The following is a 6,823-nucleotide window of genomic DNA, read 5'->3' as shown; positions in this document are numbered from 1 at the left end:
TGTGGGAGGTTGTATGACGTGTGATGAGCATGTTTTCCATAGGCGGGCCCGGCTCGGGTTGACACTCGTCCGTGGGTCCCGCGACCTTCCTTTGTACATTTCTGATGACATTTGAAAGAGTTTGGTATGACGATTTTCCCGATTCCCAAGTATGGTCATTTTACTTACTTTTTGAACTTATGATAACGATTTCATGCATATGGTTACTCACGACTCTGCTCGTGCGTGTTGTTGGTACATCTTTCACGGTTCCCGGGCCGGTTTGTTGTCGTGCGCACTATGATATATTCCGGTGTTATGCTGTGTTACGGCTCCGAGACCTCGCCATAGGGCCGGGTTCCGTTTATGGAGTTATCTTGTGATATGGCTTATGATGTGTTGTGATGATGTGTTGCGTTCGGGGTGTACGGAGATTTGAAACCTTACGGTGTTATCTTGTGTTATGGCGCCATCGACGGGCGGGCGACCATATTTCCTGTGCCTTACGCATGCTTTGTATTTTGAAAATAAACCTTTGACATTTTGGAAATGTACTTATTTTCGGTACTTCTGTTTCGAGTGTGACTCATATTTGCTTACTGTATCTTCTGCTTTGCATACTCAGTACATATTTCGTACTGACCCCCTTTCCTCGAAATTGCGTTTCATGCCCGCGAGTACGGACGCCCAGTTGGCGATCCGCCGGTTTAGGAGACCTATCCTGTTTGTGTTGGAGTGCTCCTTTTATCCGGGAGCCTATATCTTGGTATATACTCGTTCGTTGCATATATGTGTGTGTGTTCGGGGGGGTACGGCGGGGCCACAAATCCCCGTCATATGATTGTTGGTTTGTTTAGAGGCACGTAGACGTATATGTGGGTTATGTGCCTATCCGGTACAGATGGGTTTGTATATTATATGTTTTGGGCCAGTGCGCCATCGGATAGCCTTGTCGGCTTTCGATATATGTATATATATATATGAATGGGTTTGAGATGTGTTTGAGACAGCGTTTGATATTTGTATACGCGTAAGCCAGCTGCGTGTGATTTGGGTTCGATGAATGCGTTTGGGTGCCCAACTCGGGCACTAGTCACGGCCTACGGGGTTGGGTCGTGACAAAAGTGGTATCGAGCGGTTTGTCCTCGGAATGTCTACGGGCGTGTCTCGTAGAATCTTGTTTATCGGTGTGTTGTGCACCACGTCTATAAACGGGAGGCTACGGGACATTTAGGATGTTACTTTTCCTTTAATCTTAGATCGTGCGATAGAGTTTGTGTTATTAAGATGACTCTTTTCTGACCAATTGTTATATCTTTCGACGATGCCTCCCGAAGAAGGCAACGGCCGCCCAAAAGGGCAAGGTGGTGGCGGGGAGAGACTAATAGGGCGCGAGAGTTACACGGGCTCGAGCTCGGACTACGCCGTGTAGTGTGCTTCGGTCGGAAGGTTCGGCCACTCCGCCCCGAGGGACGGCTGGAGCGGGTCCTCGGCACCCTCGGCTCCCCGGCGGGTGCGAGAGACGGGACGTTGAGGAGGCCGTACGGTTGTTGACGACGATAGTGGCGGGACAAGCTCGCGGACGCGGGCGAGAGGTAATGATGATGATGACGGGCGTGATAGCACGAGGGTTCGCGATTTCTTGACATGCGGCCCCCGAGTTTTTCGGGTCTGGCCCGACGAGGACCCCATGATTTCGTTCGGCGGATGAGACGCTCATTGGGGCCCGGGGGGGCTTCGAGAGACCGAGTCCGTTGAGTTAGCCTCACACAGGTTACGGGATATTGCACTTAACTGGTATGAGTCCTGGGAGCTATCCAGGGGTGAGGATGCTTCCCCAGCCACGTGGGATGAGTTTACGGCTGCCTTTCTCCGTCACTTTACGCCGGAGTTGCGGAGGGCGAGAGTTGATCGATTTTTGCAGATACGACAGAGGGGTCGGAGTGTTCGTGAGTATAACTTGGAATTTGATTCTCTGGCCCGGTATGCACCTGCTATAGTGGCGGATATGGCCGACCGAATGCATCGATATGTGATAGGGTTGGACAGCTACTTGATTGACAGCTGCATGACAATGGCGGCGCAGACCGATATGGACATCGCCGGTTGCGGCGCGCGCCCGGGGATGGAAGACCGGCATCGAGGCGAACGGTCCGGTAGAGATCGTGATAGGAGGCCGCCCAAGATGGCCGGATCGGCGGGGTATTCGGGAGAGATTCCCGAGGCGGGCGACCTCGGTGTCGATCCGGTGGATATTTCCCGCCGCCGGCCGGGATACACGGTCTGTTGTAGGCGATTTGATGACATAGGACCGTCCGGGCGGATCGAGTTCCGGGGCCTTGGGTCCCCGGGCAAGCGGAGGTTCCGGTCGAGATGAGACCACCCGGACCTCCGTGCCCCCGCTGTGGGAGGCCACACCGGGAGAGATGTTCCGTGCCAGGCGGTGCCTATTTTAATTGTGGCCGTCGGGGCCATCGGATGAGGATTGCCGGCTAGGGTTGGTTTGGGCGGTGCGGCGCGGCCTACCGGGTCAATGCCGGTTCATCTTCTTCGGCGGCTATGCGCCCTATGGGTCGGGGTGTGCGGCACCGAGAGGCGTGGCGGGCGAGGTCGCGGCGGAGTCCCCGGTTCCGGCGGTCTGCGAACCGCGTATACGCTTTGGCGGGTAGGCGGGATCCGGGCGGCACCGAATGCGGATGCGAGGTATATGAGCCTTTGCGCAATATTTTTATGTATGTGTGTTTGTTGTATGAATGTCGTTTGATAGCAGCGAGTAAGGATCCGAAAACCGATAATTAGGTATTTATAAATAACGACGCTCAAGGTATGTTTGTTACCATAGGGAATTTGGGTATCTGGAATGGGAAGTAGGCATGTCCATAGGTGAGAAGTTAGTGTCGAGGGTCGAAGAGGGCTAAAATAGTAAGTGTGTTATGAGAGCGTCTGGAAATCTGTTAGGGCTTCAATTTACTCCAGATTATGTGATGAAAGTCATGTGATGGGATGGACGCGATTATCTTTTTTGGGAAAAGCATCGTATTTCATTGGAGTGCGAGGTTAAGCGTCTTTGGTGAGAGCAAATTCGGGATGGGTGACCCCACAGGAAGTTTTTGGAAATCTTGCAAGTTCGGATGTAAGAGGCAAATGAGAAGCTAGGATTGCGGCATGATGTGTGAACGGAAAGTTGAAAGACGAAATCTAAGCCAAGGGGCGATGAAGAGTTCGAATTAAAGTTAGCAATAAGATAAAGGAGGAAGGAAAGAGTATGATTGGCAGGTACGACTATGTGTTTTGGTAATAACAGGAATTCTCCCCGAGATCCTTATGTGACCTTAGAAGACTCGTTGAACATTCGAGGACGAATGTTCTAAAGGGGGGAAGGATGTTATATCCCGTATTTTGAACGACGGGACGATTCGGGTTAACTATGATAAGTTAAGGTCAGGACCATTCCGGGGTGCGAAGTCGGGACGTGTGACCTTCGATTTTGTCGTAGGACCTAAGTGTGTATGATGTTATTGGTATGGAAACATCAAAGAAACTTTGGGACCAAAGATGGAATTATGAGAAGTGGTCTATTATTGAAAGAAAAGGAGGGAGTAAAATGGGACCATGTGGCCGGCCACCTTTGGAGTGGGTCATGGCCACATGGTTGGCTATTATATGTAATATAATAGATGACTTAGAGGGATTATATCACCATTTCAAGACTTAGGAAAAATCAAGAAGATTGGAGAGCAAGAACAACACCCTATTCGGCCAAGAACAATAAAAAGAGAGTCCAAGATTTAGCCACCAAAAAATTTATTTCTCCTAGTTTTCCTACTAATTGGAGGGTGCTTGATAACGTGGAGTTGTTGTTTCAAGCGTTGGATTGTTCGTTTTCATCCTTGGCCAACCTTGGACAAGTTGAGGAGTTGTGAAGAAAGGTAAATTCTAATCTTGTTTTATGAGTTATGGAAGGTTTATGTGTGTTGTTGTATGTTAATTTGGATGAAATTCATGGAGATTTTGTATTTGGAGTTGAGCCGTGTACTATGCTATTTAGCCGTGCATGTGTGTGTGTTGTGTTAAAGGTGGTGCATGAGTTTTATGTAGCATGTTTGGTTGTTGTAGAGTGTTGAAGTGAATGAAAATCATGAAGTGTGTATGTAAGTGTGTTGGCCGAATATGGCCTCTTATGAGTGTCAAGAAATGAATTAGTTTTCTTGGAATTTTGGTTGTTGTTGTTATGTGGATTCTATGTTGGAAATAAGAGTTTAATGATTCAAATTGGTATTGTAAGTGTTATGGGCTGATTTGGAAGATTTGGTGCATTTAGTGTAATTTTTATGTTTATGGAAATGGCGTGGTTAGAGTATAGATTGTTGGAGTAAATCATGTTTTGAAATCAAGGAATGTGTTAGAGTTGAGGTTCTCGGGTTTGGGGACCATTTCGGGTGGATTGGAGTATTTGTTGGGTTGTTGGGAATATTGTGTGAATTGTTTAAAGAGTTCTTGAATATTGTTTGAATGGTTTTGGATTGATAATTGAATATGCGTTAGTTTGATTACATGTTGGTTTGTAAGTATGTAGTTGTAGTAAGCATAATTGGAATATTGTTGGAATGTGTGGAGAAGGATTATTAATGTTCGAATGTGTTTGAATTGATCATGGATATTGTTGGAATGATTGTTGGTGTTGTTGTGTTGTTGAATTTGGCCGAGTTGAATTCTCGGGGTTGGTCTATTTTCGGGGAAGTCTTTGCCCAAATTCCTACAGAATTATGTGTTAGTTTGGAAATTAGCCTCTAAATGCTTGGTTGACGTTGGTATTTATTAATGTTATGTAGATCTTGGAGAGTTCGAGATATAAGTTTGATTTGGATTAGTGTTGGGTGCGAGCGAGGTATGTAAAGCTTAACTCTTCTTTCTTTTGGCATGTCTTAGTTGTACATAGGCTATGACACGAGTCTCGAGGAAATTCTACTCTCACAATCCGAGCATGTCTATGATTCGCGTTTGTCTCTCGATATTCATATGTTGATGTGAGAGAATATTGGCTTTGATGTTTTTGGAATAATTGATTTTTCTTCTCTCTTAAAATTGCATAAAAGTTGGTTTTCAAAAGAGTTTTATTCTTAAACGATGTTGAAACTACGAACTGCCGTAACTTTCTGTCACACCCCAATTTCCGATAGGGTGTGATGGGCACCCGACCCTTACCTAGGGCCGAGCGAACCCGCAGACTCTCAACACTCATAGCCATCGGGCCCACAAAGCATAACATAAGCACGGGGTGAAATTTTTTTCGGAAAACACACATGCCTTTCATCTTTTCAAATCAAACGAATTGGTAACCATAGCAAATCTATCAACACAAGAAGTTCATAGCACAATGCATACGACACATCGGCCTACATACCGTTTACAAACGGACATCTCATACACACGACAACTTGACGCAAAGTCTCTAACATAACTCCGAATACCATACAAAGCATTCGACTCGGCGGCACTCCGGAGGAAATGGAGCTCGCCAATCCGGTAGGAACATCTTCTTGCTAACATCATCTGCTCATCCATGGGTACACACGCGGCATGAAACGCGACCCCGAAGAAAGGGGGTCGGTACGGAATATGTCGAGTATGTAAAGCGAGAAAATACAAAAGATGAAATAAAGTGTACCAAACGCGAGCATACTAGTCCAAGTACCAACGTACTTACACACACATCCAAGTCATACATACACAAATTATACACACCATACCGCGGCCGAGAACCCAGCGGTAATATCACATACATGCATACACACATATACCGCGGCCAGAAACCCAGCGGCTAATGTCGCAAATATATAAGTATACCGCGGCCAGGGACCCAGCGGTTAATATCGCAAATATATAAATATACCGCGGCCAGGAACCCAGCGGTTAATATCGCAAATATATACAGCTACACTTACATACATACCGCGGTCAAGAATCCAGCGGTCAGGTCACAGCCCGCGGTCAAGTATCCAGCGGACGATATCACACGTACGCATGCCGCGGCCAAGTATCCACGGTCATGGCACGGCCCGCGGTCAAGTATCCGGCGGACAATATCACACATACCGGCCGGGACTCGGCGAAAAAGGTAACAACGAGAATGCATGAAACGAGAATCACAAGCAACCAAATACACACGAGCAGAATCGTAAGTAGTCATACGTATATAATTTCTTTTATTACAAACTCAACAAAACAACCAAAGCACACCATTTCTTTAAAACCAAGACAATAGTTAAATTAGGTTTATCGGAATTAATATACAATAGTTACAATCTTTTGAAATCGTTCTTACGTGTCAAAATATATTATCAAACTCAATGAAGTAGTTAAAATGACTATTTTATAGCAATCGGAGCAATAGTCAAAAGTTTTCTTTTCAAAATCACAAAAATATACCAACCGGGGCAACATAAGGAGATCTCGGAATGCGTGGGCCCCACCTCGGGTCGAGCGAGGCGGCGGACGTAGATTACAACCATTAGGCTACCCAAAGCCATCCATCAATGTTCCGGAGCGATCCGGACACGTTTACCACGATTACAAGGTTTAAACATTCTTTTGATCAAATATAAGGATTGTAGCTCAATTGCGCTGAATGAATAGTATGCAAAATCAAACTCGGATTTCCAAGAACAGAATTGTCCCCGAGGTTCCGATCTTAGCCTAGTAGGGCTAGGACATGCCAAAAGAAGGAAAGGGCGAGCTTTACATACCTTGATTGTGCCTTACGCTCCTCAAATCTCAATTCCCGTTTCGTCCAAAAAGCGCAAATGGTCATCTTTACCGAGTTACTATTCATGCAAGTTAACAT

This window comes from Lycium ferocissimum, chromosome 4 (assembly GCF_029784015.1).
Source record: "Lycium ferocissimum isolate CSIRO_LF1 chromosome 4, AGI_CSIRO_Lferr_CH_V1, whole genome shotgun sequence".
NCBI classification, from domain to species: Eukaryota; Viridiplantae; Streptophyta; class Magnoliopsida; order Solanales; family Solanaceae; genus Lycium; species Lycium ferocissimum.
The sequence above is the reverse complement of the archived record's forward strand: the minus strand, read 5'-3'. Positions refer to the sequence as shown.